Consider the following 15966-nt stretch of genomic DNA (forward strand, 5'->3'; position numbering starts at 1 on the left):
GCAGTTGTACATTATTCCTCTGTATTACAAACCAGTTTTACATCCAAAAATTCCAATTCAAAAGCTATGGAGCTAAGTCAAGCTAATATGTCACATCTCTCGGATGCATTAGCTTTGCTTCATACCTTTCTAACACTGTTAGGCTGCTTCTGGTCTGGAAAGACTCTCAACAGAGCCCCACCACTGCTTTGAGATGGCATACAGCCCCTTATCTAAGCATACGTGTATTCATTAAAAACTGGCATCTCATAGAGGGAGAAACCTGGAGGACTGCTGCAGTTGCAAGAACAAGTTAATCTGGTGTTGGGATTAGCTGTAATCTCAGTAAGAAAGATAAGACCCGCTCAAGTGCAGTGAAGTATTCAGCACCTGCCCTACAAGACAAGGGACTGATCAAGGGTAGAGACTGTGAAAGGCGGTTGTTGTCCCGCCTTGAAAGGGTTACTGACCAGGGGCCAGGCTCACTCTCCAGCTCACAAGAAAACCATGCTGACCCAGGACTCCACTCAGCAAAAATTATTCATGATTGCTGTCCAGCACAGTGGAAAGTCCAGTATATTAGCAAAGGTGATGAGAAAGGAAAAAATACACGTAGATACAGAACTCACTGACTAAAGATAGGGACTTTTAAACTACTTAACTATTTCAGGAAAAGATGTGATTTTCCATTAGAAGAGTGAAATGTAGTCATAATTACAAAGTTACAGCAAGTACTGCTGGCCTTTCAAGAATAAACGAAGCTGTATAAGCACCATTTAATCAGTATTTTGAGGGCTGGTGTAGAACATGTATTTCCTTCTAAAGCACATAATTTAATAAAATGGTATAAGAAAAGCTCATGGAAAAGAACACGGTGCGTGTTACTAAATTAGAACACAGGATTATCTGCTGCCATGATATTTGATTAAGCATCAACAAGGAAAAGCAGCTTTTTAGTGCCCAGTCATAAATATTAAAACAAATATAAGCAACCATAAAGGAGCAAAAGTCCAACAAAACCCCTGATTGACCAATTTCAGTCAAGCAGTTTAACCCAAATGGGGTTAAATGGGGAGCAATCAGTAAGAAAACAGAAATTTCTAAGAGCTGGATTACTTGAACAGCTTTTAGGCAAGCCAAATTCCTACATTCTTACATATTTTATTAATATTATACTACAGAAAAGTAGGTGCTGGACTTTAAAGAACCTAACACAAAAATCAAAGTTATTGATATCTAGAAAAGATTTCCAGGAGCTCTCTACTGTTAGACACAATAAAAATAAATAAATAAAGTGAATGAAATTATCACAATCCAATCTTTGAAGTCCCTTGACAAACGTACAATTTAGTGAATACAATTCATTAAAACCTAATTACAAAAAAATCAATAGTGCAATTTAGCCCGAACCAAAACTTATTGTAATGCACTGAACATTTGAAAACTGAGGTCTTTATGAACAGGGTTTAAGTGACATTGTATATTACATGGTAGGGTGTCTCTGTACAGCAATTAGCACAGGCTGCCTGATTTTACTCAAAAAGGGATATTACAATAAGTAGCTCTAGTAATAGTGCATCTGTAAACACCCACTCTCAAGGATGCAATGAAAAAGGAAACAATACTGCTAACAATAGTCTATAAACCCAATAACTCATAATCCAAATACATACTCTCCAGTGTTCACTATTTTTATTCTTGTTTGCAGAATTAAATGGCCACGTTTTGCTGTGGGTTATATACCAGGAAATCCGCTGACAATCTGGCAATGATAGAAAAAGTGTAGTCTGGCCTATAGTCACTATCTTTCAGGAAAATCCGGCAGAATTGATTCAGAGTGATAGTAATTAGCTTTTATTTTAACTACTTTAAAATTTAAATGTTATATTTCAAAAACTTTCTAACTGTCCTAAAATGTAAAGAAAACTACCACTATAGCATTTTTTAAAAATTAAACACTATGGAAGAGTATGCAAGGATGATTTTCTATTACAAATTGCTCTAGAGTGCTCTGAAACCATATACTCTGGCCTGTCTGTTTCTTATAATGTTTGGGTATATAATTTTAATCCATATGTCCTTCTCTCAGACTAAAAGAACCGATGCACCCTTTGAAGCCACATGACTACCTGTATACACTAGCTTACTTGTCAGTATTTTGCATAGGCTGGTATATCCTCTGGCCAGTCGACCTTATTTCAACTAAATGTGACTGCTCCACCTACCCACAACACAGCAGGAAAGAACTGCCAGCTAATTTCCATGTTTTACTTGGACTTTTTTAGTAAAACCTTTTGGAATTGCAGTGCCCAGTCCCCAGTTCATTTTGCAGATTTCCCTTCAGAAAAAAATATATGCCAGCAATCGAGCAATTCAGCCCATATCTGTAGTAGTGACTTGCTCCTGAATACAGAGAGGAAGAACACTGAGGGGTTCGTGAATTTAATCATTGCAAATAAATGGGCAGAAATAATTTGTGGATCCCTCTAGCTTTTAAAGGCCAAAAGGGTACCACTGTCTAGGATTAGACCCTGGCGTCATGTGGATCTACATACAGCAAATCCTCAACAGACAGTTCTGTGTCTCAGCCATGGCATTATCCTCCACTCAAAAATGTAATGGCCATTTCTGTTTTACTAGCAGGAGATATAAATGTGAAACGAGCTAATCAGAGGCTGATCCTTCAAGGAGCAGGTTTCTGTTCTGCCAATACACTTTAGTGCTGAGTTGGTTTAGGAAGCAGCACAGTGTCCACCCTCTTAGTCTGTAGTGGAAGAGTAAATTCCCAAAATATACAGGATAAGAAATCTGTGTAATTAGAGAAAGGACAGAGTTTGAACAGGAGCCTTGAAAGTTTATAAATCCCTGACAGATGAGAACCAAACTGAAATTAGCTTACATGTAGAGATGAAAAGAAGAATAGTCTAGGACGTTAATGTAGGACTCAGGAAACATGGATTCAGTTTCAAAATGTAGTTTCAATGACTCAGATGCCACAGAACGCAAAAGTTTATGCTAATGATGCTTTAAGATAATGCTTCTACATGGTGCAGTACACAGCATGGACTGTGCAGGATACAAGTTCTATCCCATAAGTGCTCCTCAGGCAATACCAGGCTTGTGTGGTGCTTTGTCTGCATTCATAGGCACTCTTGATGGCTTAGCAACTCAGGCATAGCATTGTGCCACCACAAATGTGCTGTTCTCAATTCTCATCTGAGCATGGTCTTCGCTACTTGGAGTATCTCTGTAGTCTGCTGACTGTGTGCCTCAAACCTCCAACTAATGAAGATAATAAATACTAACAGTAATACTTCTTTATGTTGCAAGGATGTTGTGAGAAGTAATAAATACACTGCAAATTATGACATGCTTGGGTAATACACACTGAGGCCACACAACAACCAAACAAAATGTAAGCAAAACGATAATTGAAATGAGGCAAATCACCCCATTTTCTTTGGCGTAATCTTCTCAGGGCCACATCAATGATTTTCATCTGCTTCACTTTATCTTCCAATAGCTTTTTTTTTTTAAGGATCCCAAGGTTTTCCTCAGGCAACCAAAGCTATTAATCTCACACATTGTATCATATTCTATTTGATCTGAGTCAGTGGAAGAAAACAAACAGACCAGAAGAAGGTGGCACCATACTGGAGGTTAGGTGGAGCATGCAGAGATCTTGCATATTCTGGCACACTCATGAAGCGTCATTCCAGCAGAGGCTGTCCTAGCTGTCTGACATTTATGTACATTTCTATTACATTCAACTAACCTAAGAGATGACACACACACACAAAAAACCCAAATAGAACACCACAGACTGTCACCAATGCAAAAAAATCTTTACATAAGCTTTTGCCATTTTTTATCATAAGCATGCTTCATTATCCAGTTAGAGCTGAGAGTTTAAATAGCCTCTAATAAGGAGCAATGAGGATCTAAAAATGATGCATGGTGACAATGTGTTAAAAAGGTAACAAAACATTCCTGTACTAGCTATAATTGCAATGAAAATAGCATATAAACTAATAAGCTATAACATTTGGAAGAAGGGACTTACAAGGGCAGAGATAACAAAAACACTATTAAAAGAGAACTCAATAATGTCGCTAATACTTCACGGAAGAAGGTCAAGTCCTTCAATAATTCCAGATAAGTACTTACCAACAGTTTTCATAGCAACATGTTGGCTACAACAGTAGAAACAGAGTGTTAAGCTTTGAGTCAGAAGATATATTTCAGTGGGACTCCATGACTGCTCAAGGAAGGTGTTATAACAAGCTAAATTTGTGTTTGGTAGCCAAGTTAGAAATGCTTTGCACATACCTAGACAAAAGTGAATTGAGAAAAATACCGCCTCCTCCTCACATAGTTCCATAGGCACTATGATTTCTGTCTGGATTAAACAAATATTGAGCTGAAGGACTGATGCTGTCCATGGCTAACATTCAAGTTTGTATATGCCAGCACAATTTCATTTGAACTATTCTCATAAGATTTTGGGTGCTCTCATCAACTTTTCGCTACCTTGGGTGCCATCTGACCTGCATACAGAAAATAGGCTTGCATTTTTCTTTCCGATATGGACCAAAAACTTGTGTCTTCTAGACAAAAGCTGAAATTCAAGACAATTTTAAGGAGTTGGATTAGAGCTTCTGCTTAATTCTTGGAAATCCTTATTCAGTATGTATGAAAGCCCTTTAGATTTTCTGTAATAACAGAGAACATGAAAACATAAGCCATAAACAGGTCTAGAGGCAGCAGCAATACTGATGACAGCCTCTCCTCCATCAGACTGTCACACAAATTAGAGCATGTGCTATGCTGGGCAGCAGAATGAGAAAGCCATAAGCTTCTCAGGTTGTCTTCAGGCACACATGAATATGCTTTTTCTTTCCATTATGTTTTTGTAGGGCCTGACTAAGAAGTATCAATGACCTCCTACTTCCAAACATAATGCTTATTCAGACAAACTACATTGGACTTCAAAACTTATACTGCAAAATTAATCAGAGAAAACAATGGGTTCAAAACCAAAAAACTGAAACTAACCAGGCAGCATTCAAATAAAAAGCTAATTAGATTTTGTGAGCCATTTATATTCCTGAAATATATAAATATAGTTGTATACACTATATATTTACTATACATTTACATATAACTCAAATCTGAGGTGCAAGTAGGGTTAAGACATTAGCGCTTGAAAAAAAAAATCAGGGTTCCTCTGAGTGTGTCCTTTGACAAAACAATAAACTCTTCAATCTATCAGAAAGGCTCTGCAAGGTCTCTAAAAGAGTTTTGAAATTTCAAGGTTACATTGCAGAGGCTGCAAAATTCTGTTTTAACCAGAACAGAATTTATTATTTTTGAACAAAACATTAATAAAAAGCCTATTTAGAGACTATCTGATGTTCTTAAATGAGTTATTACAGAATAAAAGTTAATAGTGCAAGTAGGATTTCAGCCCAGAGCATATCCTTAAAGGATGATTCAAGAGATGAGCCACAAAATATAACAGAAAAAATTGCTCATGTTGCCAAAGGGACCTTGGTAAGAATATGCTTCTCCTGAGAAGTCTTTTAGAAGATGACACTGGCCACAAGGGACTTCAGCAGTGAACATTTTTTGACTCAGAGAATGTATCCGGACGTGCCTGCACCATTGAAACAGCCAAAACCAGCTCCTCTGCATTGCTTCATTGCACTGATTAAGTTATTCAGAATATCCAGCAGCTGGCAATTGTCCAGAAGCTCTTAGGGTATATAAGTACCAGTATATAAATCTACAAACTTCCATGGTACACAGTCACTGAAAATTAGGAAATGGAAGCTGATAAATTCAAAGGGCAATATCGGATCCAGACCTTTAACGCAAAGGTGTATTCTTTGTCCAAATGTAAAGAATTTGTAGTTTAGGACCTGTAAGCATTTTCCTTCTACTACCACTCACCCAACTTTTCATTCTCCTCCCCCCTGCTTTCTCTTTATTTCTTCTCTCCCTTCATTTTTGTGGACTCACTAGCTCTGCACATTTGCTCCTCACCCGAGAACTCTTAAGAAAAGAGAAATTTATACTCCAGAGCACAGCAAAATCACAAAATTGTTCCAAGTTAGACAGCTCCCTGCTCAGCAAGTGGGATATTATGGATCACCTTCTCCATCCCTGTTTATGCATTGTGTTTATGCACACTGCATATCTAAAGGACTTCCTGCATTGTGCTCTTTACACACTGCCAAAACGGTGCAAAATAGTAGGCACGTAATGGTACAGAGCACCTAAAAAAAGACAGACGGGTATCCACTCCAAGCAGCTCACTAACCCTTCCAGGCACATACAATTTGAGACAATGATTCAGAAAGGAATGAATTAAAGGAGACACAATCACTAAGGTTTCATATAAAAAAAAAAATAAAAAAAAAAAGAAGATTCTAAAGAAGGATTTGGAAACAAATAGAAAAGAACAGTTTAGCAACACAGAAAAGGTAGTGGTTGTTTTAAAGCTAAATAATGTTCTAAACAGACAAATTTAGAGGAAGTAATTTTTATTATGTTTGTATTAAATTTGTGTTAAATCTGTTTAATATCACATTACAGAGTTATGTGAAAACATTTCATATTCTTCCATATTTAAGCAGTGTTTGAAATGTTTTGGCATACAACATAATAGTTATGGTTTAAAAAAAACCAATATACTTTGAGAGGAAAAGAAATATTGTAGAAAAAAAAAATCAGAAGTAAATCATATGATACATAGGGAAGCACAAAGAAATAATACATCTTATAACACTGCCAGTTAATGCAATAACATGTAAACCACAAACATTATCATACACCTTAAGGTACAGCACAGTGACTAAAATCCCAAATACTCTTAATCACAGCTTCACAAAACATCTCTGTAGCAGTGGTGTTATATTTATATATTTCTATTGCTTGAAGATTTATTTTTTGGTTAAAATGTGAAGATGCTTTCCAATTTGACTGCAAGTCGACTCAGTTGAAACAAAACAAAGTTTAATTAAACATGATTGCTTCTGCTTTCCAAGCCACGTATTTTACATGTGCCGTGGTAACTATATGATAATCAAACCTCCTCCATCTGAGAACAAAATGTATTTTCATGAAAGTCAGTTTCTATCATGAACATATTTTAATTTGCTATCATTTGGAGGATGACAAACATCTCACTTGAAAAAAATTGTTAAGAACTACAGTTAACTGCATTTGTTCCTTTCTCATGCAGAAAATATTTTCTGTATTTATTTTAATTTATATACAAATTTTGTTTTGTTCACTGAATTTGCTTGAATTATTTAGCTCAGCTTTAAGGCAAGATCCCACCTCTGACTCTGCTGGAACTATAGTCTCTCCTTAAACTGCCTTCTGAATTGGCCATACTTTGATGGATTTATTTAAACTATGAATTTTGAGGTAAGATGGAATAGGGGCTACAGTTCAGCCAAGCACCCAAGAACTGAAATGTTTAAGTACTTAATATAGTTTGGACCCAAAATGTTATTGCTTTCAAAATCCTTAGTAGATTAAGGGTCATTTTCTTTCTAGTAATCCAGTTACCAATTATTCTTCCATTGCTCTGGAAATATTCCAGAAATGATTATATAGTCTTCTATTTCTGATAGGTAGCTAGTTTGTCTCTTTCATACATCTATTTACTGCAAAAAAGTTAACCTCAAACTGAAGAGTTGATGGATTCCTAAATACCTATAATTAGCTAAAACGTAATGATCATTTAACAATAATGCATTAGCTATTCCTCAAAAATTAAACCATGTGAGGAAGATTCCTCTGAAAGTATGACACAGGGAGCCATCTATTTTTTAAATCAGCAACCAGCTCTCTATAAAATTATTCTGCAACTAATCATTTTGCTGCTAGCAGCAAAATAAAACAGACTCCCCTGAAGTAAGTTTATCTTGGTAAGGTTTCAAGATAACAGATTGTGACACAAACCTCCTCAGGTTCATACATTTGCACTGTTATGCCTTTTTAAATAAACACTTCTGTTAAAATGTTTATCCACTAAACATGCAAAGATCAGTTTCATCACAAGCACAAACATTGCTTTTATATAGATGAAGTGGATGACTATATATACACTAGAATCTCACAGTCAACAATTTCTTGATATGAGAAGCAAACCTCTAAAAACTTGTGCATAGCTTGAAAGACACTGTTTTGTGTTTCCATGAAGAAAATATGTCATCAGATACTGGATAGCTACTAATATTCCTAGTGAATAGTTTCCCACTTTTGAAAGAAAACAAAACAATGAGCATGTTTATAATACCATAGGTTTAGACTTTACTTGCAAGCAACTCATTACCCATTATTCTTTATCCATTGAAACATTATCTCCCTGAAATCTAGAAATAATATCATATGCACTTGCAATATTATTTTCACACTTGTGATGACAGAAACCTGTTGTTTTCACACTTTGAAGAACCCACCAACTGTCCAGACCCTGGAGCCAGCACTTTACTAGTCACAACTGATTCCTACTGGCAGTGATCACTAGAAAAATGAACACTGAAACAGATGTCTCTGAATGAACTGGGACACAGGTCCTGATGTTCAAATTCTCACAGAGGTCTTTAAAAACTGTGACCTCACCTATGGGTTGTTCAAGAACTGTCCAGTTCAGCCAGCCTCTATTTCTGTGTGATGCTTGAACTGAAATGAACATCGAGGACAATTTTCCCATGGTTTGACTATCTGTGTTCCTAAGTATTTATCTAATCTTCTAAGATCGTAAGTCCATCTATGATATCACATTTATAGGTCTCATTCCAAGATATGTTTTTCTATTTTATAACAGGCATTCGGTTCTCCAAGTGTTTGTTTAAAGAGTCAGGTGTCAGGAATACCCTGAGAGAATGTTTAGAGTGAGAATATGTTTCTTATCTGAGAAAAAAACCTGAAACACGGAGCCAGCAGCACTAATTATTCTGGGTGTGGGGACTACCACCAGATCACCTGAGTATTTGGAATAATGAAAGAATTGCTCAGCATTTTAAAAGCGCTTGCTTCCATCATGTGCACCTCAAATGAAGGACATCTTCCTTTCCTTGAAACTCCTAACACTTTTCTACTCTCTCTCCAAGATTTGGGAAGTCCATTCCCCACTACATTCCGAGGATGATGTAGCTCTAAATGTTCTTCACTGTCCTTGTCTTAATCCTCGTGCTTCTGTTTGGGAGAAGGCGCACACTATCTGGGGATTCATAGTTGGGAATCCTATTTGCTTCCTACAGATTATTTGGCTTTTTAAAAGGAAAAGAAGTGAAGTGAGAAGTCAAACCATGGGGCTTGAGCAGATCAAACGTGTGAAAGGCTCTGAAGAACATCAGGACTAGCTCTAGCCCACACCAAAATCCTATGAAGAAATCATGCAAGTTGTCAAGCTGTTACACCAGAATTTTCATCTTCGTCAAACAAAAATCAATTGTTTCCTAAAGTTAATAGATAATAAAAATTCTAAATATACTGAAACAAATTTCAGAATACAGGGATATACACTAGTTTCTAATTGTCATCTGAATGATTTCTAAATTTAATTCATCCAGGTATCAGTTTTGGTGTTTCTGTAGAAAATGGACTGACACTATCAACCTCGGGGGAAAAAAATCATTTAAGGACACAATGGTTTCAAAGGTAGGCTAAAAAGAAGGTTCTAATAAATCATTGTCACTATTTGCACCACAGAGAAAAGCAAAATTACTAAATCCTTTTAATTTCTCTCTAAAATACCCACGTTTGATAAAAAAAGGCCATATGATTCAATTTTATACACACACATTAAGAAAACAGAGCTAGCTACCAGAGAACTATTATTTAAACAGCCATTTCTTTTTATATGAAATCTTCAATTCTTGAAGATTTTGGAGGTCAACACTTCCTTGTGGTTCTCTATGTTTGTTCGGTTTGTAGAAGAGTACAGAATCTGCCTCTGGCATTTAGTTAGGGGAATGTGAAAATGAATGAAAAATAATTATTCTTGTTCTTTTAAAATCTTGTTTCCCTTTTGTTACTCTAGCATAAGCAAAGATATTCCTACAGCTTAAACAAAAGTTGGCCGTTGTTTTGCAGTGTTCTGTTAGCATAAGCTCTACTGAGCTTAATAAACCTATGCAGAGTTGCAGAGGCTCACCCTAGCAGACCACAGAATATGATGATTAAGACTTTTACCATAGCACCAGATCCAGAGACAGATCTATGGTCTTGAATCAAGTAGAGCAGTATTCGGCTGACAGGGAGTTCATACCATCTGTTTTATGTAGGGCTCAGTGCATGTGAAGTTAACAGCTTTAATTCACTCTATAGTCAATAGAGATAAGAGGGATTTCAGATAATAATTCAGATAATAACCAGAGCAGCTAAATTTGATCTCTAAAATTGGATGAATGCTTCAAATCCTACTTCTAGAATCCAGAACTATGGCTTATATGAAACTCAAAACACCCAAAGCAGAGATAAAGCTGGACCGTTCAGAATGGGATCCTAGGAAGCATTTTAACAAAATCAGGAGATGCCCAGAGCTAACCAATGGGAAATGCTGAAGAAAGGGAAGAAATATCTGTAATTCCAACCTTTCTCAGCATCTAGCATGTCTATTTGTCAGGACAAATCCAGAGTCCAGAATCCATTCTGGAAGGCAAATTAGGGTATTAGTACCCTTCCCCTTTGCCTGCATACTGGTTATAGCCTTGCTTCTTTTGCCTAGATAAGAGCTCTCTAGATCTAGGAACTAGATCTAGACCTTTTAAGTGACTGTCATATCTAGGATCATTACCGACATAATTGTGGTAGATGATGTTCAGTTTGCTGAAGTTCTTAATTATTGGATGATAGAACTGAAAAGTAGGAAACAAACAAACCCAGAAAACAAAAGCGCAAAACAAACCAGAAGAGAAAATGGCCTCGCTATACATATTTAATGAATCAGTGAAAATATCCCGTACAAAGGCTTAGAGCGTTAAATTGAAAATGTGTGTATGATAAATGGATATAATACTGTCTATGTAATGGGTTTCCTATTTAAATTTTGTGAGGATTTAATCAGTTGGGCACAGCTGTGCAGGATGCACCATAAACTACGTTGAAAAATATGTAGACATGTACATTTATCTGCTACAAATTAAGCTCACTTAGAGGTGGTCTTAATGGACCGTGTAGCAATCATTACAAGCATAAATTTTAAACTGTCTGTTTCCAGTGAATTTGCTTTGAAAAAAAATTAATGCTCATCCTTAGTGGAACACAGTAATAAATGGAAGTACCCTTAATCTGTTAAGCACTAATAACCCAGCAATTATTCATTATGAACCCCATGCTGTATAATGTATGTCTGTTACAATTTTATTAGTGATTCTTTACTTAACCTGCAAAGGCATAATTTTTATTCCAACATACACCTTGTAATTATATGATGTTTTAAGTGATGTGTCATTAAATTTACAGAATGACCTGTCCCCTTGGTTTATTGTAAAACATCTGTACAGTAAAGGATTGTTAAGGTTAGTAATCATTTATGACTTTCAGACTTTCTGCTTCTACAAAAGGCAGCAACACCCACCTTAGAGATCAAAAAGCTATGACTTTATTACAGTGTAACATATAAATAACCTATAAATTGTTTAACATGGGAAATGAATAACACTGCAATCAAAGTGAATCAGTGACCCATTTGGAGCTGACTAGCAGGTTGCAGCAGTTCTAAGTTCTCCTACAGAGATTGTCACTTGAAGTCACTGGTATGCTTTTTTGGTGTACTTACCTTGCACAATCACTGTTTCTCACAGATAAAAAGGGAGACCATCTCCATTCACTGAAGGGCCCTTTCTCACTCAGATACTGCAGTGTTGACCAGAATACAAATTTTCAAACCACAAAGGAGGAAATCCACGCTTTTCAGTAACTTCTGTTAGCTTGCCTCTTTTCTGCCCTCCACCAGTCAGAAAGGACATTATTTACTCTAGGAAAGCAGATGAACCCCTCAAGCTTCTTGAATAAACCACAGAGGAACTTGGAAATAACAAACCATGTACTCAAGCCAGCAATAGGGCACGTTATTGTTGTGGAGAACTGACCTGTCTCAACCCCATTCATTGAAATTTTGGCATTCAGCACCCTGAAGATTACTTCCTTTCATTATCAGTTTTCAGGAACATTAGATGAAGTGCATTTTCACAAAAAATATATAATGTTTTATGACATTTTTATTTTATGGGGAGTCAACAAAGCCATATAACTAAGGTTGTCTTATACTTTTCTTCATAAAAACTTGTTTGCTAGTTCCTTTGCCAATTTAACTGTTCGAACTGCAGTTTTCCAACATGCTCTGCTTTGTCTTTAATGCATTTTCCAAATATTCCATCCAGCTTTAATCCAAACTAATGAGGACAGACTTTGACATTTCCTGCTATTGCTCTCTCAGAAGCAAGGAGCTGCTAGCTCTCCTGCACTTACAATGGTCCCTCAGCTGATACTCCTGGCAAGAGAAGCAATCTGACCAAAACACAAGAGGCGGGGAACGGGGAATGGCAATGCATGAGGCATACTCCTGCAAAGTGAAAGCGGGGGGGGTGCGTGTACATGAAGCGTGATCATTTAAGTATGCTTCAGTCAAAATAAAAATGAGAACAAGAAAAGAGACAACTACATATGGAAACAAGACAGAGAAAACTCTTTGATTACATGAGAGATTAGTACATATGTTGTACATATAATGAATACTTTTTTAAGTTCAGTGGTTGATTCAGAGACACTGTCACATCAAATTCTCTACATTGCTCTGAAGGATCTTTGTGCTGAAATGTCAGCTGATCTTATCACCTAAAGGCAAAAAGCAATTGCCCTAACCCTATGCATAGCAATTCCATTGCTCCGTGCTCTATAGCACTGTTTTCTAAGAATAGCTGTTTCAAAAGGAAGCTGTTCTTCAAGTGTGAGCCAGAGGCAATTGAATTTTACCCTAAAAGTGGCTATAGGCTTTGTGGAAACATTTAGGAATATTAAATATTCATGTATTTGATTTAGTAAATTCAGGACAGTAAAGGCATCAACTGGAATAGCTTCAATGTAGACATTTTTAACATTTACTACTACAACTTGAAGTATAGATATTCTGACAAAGTAAAACACCACCAAAGAGAACAAATTCTTGGAAAACTCCCTTCTTCTCACTGTAGTTAGTAGGTGTCTATAAATTATTTTTCCATCCCAAAATGGCAATGTCCAGGAGTCTGGCCTTCGAACGAGAGGGGTGTGCAGTGCAATACATTCTAGATCCAAAGTTTCTCCAAGTTTCCTGTGCTCTGCTCCTCTTTTCTCCACAATCAATTCCAGAAAAGCAGCCTGTCATTTTTTCATACCTAGATGTACCACCTACCCTCTATCACTGGTGTAAGCAAACATTTTAAAAAATTTCCAGTGAACTATGCTGATTTGCTTTGCACACCACATAATTCCTTGTATCTAGAAGGGAAACATGAGACTGGATGCTGTAAGTGTCACAGAAGAAACAATGGAATCCTATATTACAATATATGGTATAAGACAGAAAACATACAGGGGAGATAAAAAAGCAACCTAAAATACACCCATATAAGTATTTTGTCTTGACTTCACATAAATTACAGTCAGAAACACTAAGCTGCTGTAAGAATACCATGCACAATCTTCTTTTGAACAGTAGAAGCATGTTTCATTAACTGCTTATTTAAAACATTGGATCATATCCCCATATCAAGGGATATCATCCTTTTATAGAGGCAGACATCACTTAAATCCATAATTTCACACTACCACAAAGCTCATCCTGAATCCATAATATACTGTCTCTAACTGACTAGACACCTAAATGTGGAAATGAGATTAGGAATTACAAATTTGGATTGCCATTTTGCAACTAACAAAAAGAAATATTGCTGTTATCACAATAGAGTATCATTATGTCAACAAATTCTTAAATTTATAGATATAATGATACCCTACTCTAGAGTATCATGATACAGGAATCTAGGAATTTGTAGACATACAGAAAAACAAAATGTCATATATTATAGGTACCTAATAATTATATATTACATATATAATAATACTCTAGTGCATGAACAAAATGTACAACGTAGAGAGAGATTAAAAATAAATATACTGCATTTGCTTGGCTAAATTAATCTACAGTTTACAGTCATAACAGAATAATGCATATAAAATTTTGGTAATGAAATATAGTAATAGGAGAGAAATATATTTATTTTATTAAGCAGCCTTTCATCTGAAAGCTTTTATATATAAAATATATATGTGTGTGTGTATATATACAGTAAATGAAAAACTGTTTTGAAAGAAAGAACTTAAGAATTTTTAGATTGTCGTTCCTTGATAAAATACTATAACCAATTTTTAAAATTAAGGAAATATGGCCTTTTTGATTTCTTGCATCGAATTTAAACATTCAAATTTTTTATCTTGTGAGAACATGAACTGTCTTAGTGTGCCATAGATTGTATCTTACTGGACTGAAAGAGCACACAAAATTGTACAGTCTGCAATTAGATACAGTAAAATTATAATTTTAGTGGTCAGAGCAGCCCATGTCCGTCCCATATTTATTTCTTTTAAGAGGACAGATGACTCCCCAAACGACCAGGCATATAAAACAATACTGTTAGCTGGCTATCCGGCAGGAAGCAATATGCACTTCCCCAAAGTACATGACTGGTGAGCTAAAAATTGTTTAAAATTAATTAAATGTTTTTGAGACCTGAGACCAAACTGTGTTCTCAACATGTAGTTAAAACAGTGGCAATGCTATGTTTGGAGGAGGTATGCTATCACTTTGCATTATTTCTCCTAATGTCTCTTCCCTTTTTTTAAACTTCAGTGCACTCTCTCTATAGCGTTCATCTTTCGTTCATCACTTCATCTCCAAATATATCTGCAGAGTATTTCATATGCACATGCAATCCTCTCTTCTCTCCCACTTCAGCTGAGCCGAGCTGATATGACCACATTAACACCGTGATGAAACTATACCCTGCATCTCTGAAGAAGTTTTTATTTTGGATTCGCTGCTATCCTATGTTCCTCCATAGCATCCAGTCAGGTAAGAACATGGGAAGAATGAGTTCTTAACTGCCTGCAAAAGACATGCAGACTTATTTTCTGCTCAGACCCAGCTACACACCTATTGTTCAATTTTTGTAAATAAATGTTTTATTTAACATTATGTTTAGCAGAATAATTATAATAAAATATAGAATATATAGAAATTTAATAAAATATTTTCCCAGTGCAATGTAGCAGATTAGAGTGCAGAAACTAGTTATCCCAGAATCAAGAATGCCATTAACCAGTATTTAATGTTTGATTTGAACTGTGTTCTAAACTAAAATAACTGTTTGCTTTTAACAGGCAGACCACCAAATGGAGAACTATAGTCTTCCAGAAATAAAGCCCTTTCACTATATATAAAAGTTTCCTGTAGAGTATTGTCTGCAGTTTTATTGTGGTAAAGGAATAGAAAGAACAACTACAGTGATATCACAGGGTGTTAAATAAATAAAATTGAAAATTATTCTGTTTCAGTTTTGTATGATTCCATTCAAAGCCATCACCTAACTAGGTAAAGGTGTCGGGGCTATACTTTGTGAACAAACGCATACATTCCTGGGACACCACTGAAGACAAGGAATTTGCTTTGGAATATGAAGAAATAAGTTAAGACTGGTCTTTGTGTAGTGCAGCAAAGGTAGCCTCCTTTCACTAAGGCACTGCAGTTCAGCTGCCAAACTGTTGCTGAACTACTGCTCCCAGCTCACAACACTGCGTGAGTATAAGGACACCAGCCAGGCCTTTCTTCTCTATTTTTCTTTCGTTTTTCCCTTAATGAATTTTTCACTAAACTGTGTCTGAACTAAAGATCATTCTGGTATAACTTCCAAGCCAAAGTTAACAAAT

The sequence above is a fragment of the Mycteria americana genome, chromosome 8, assembly GCF_035582795.1.
Source record: "Mycteria americana isolate JAX WOST 10 ecotype Jacksonville Zoo and Gardens chromosome 8, USCA_MyAme_1.0, whole genome shotgun sequence".
NCBI lineage: Eukaryota > Metazoa > Chordata > Aves > Ciconiiformes > Ciconiidae > Mycteria > Mycteria americana.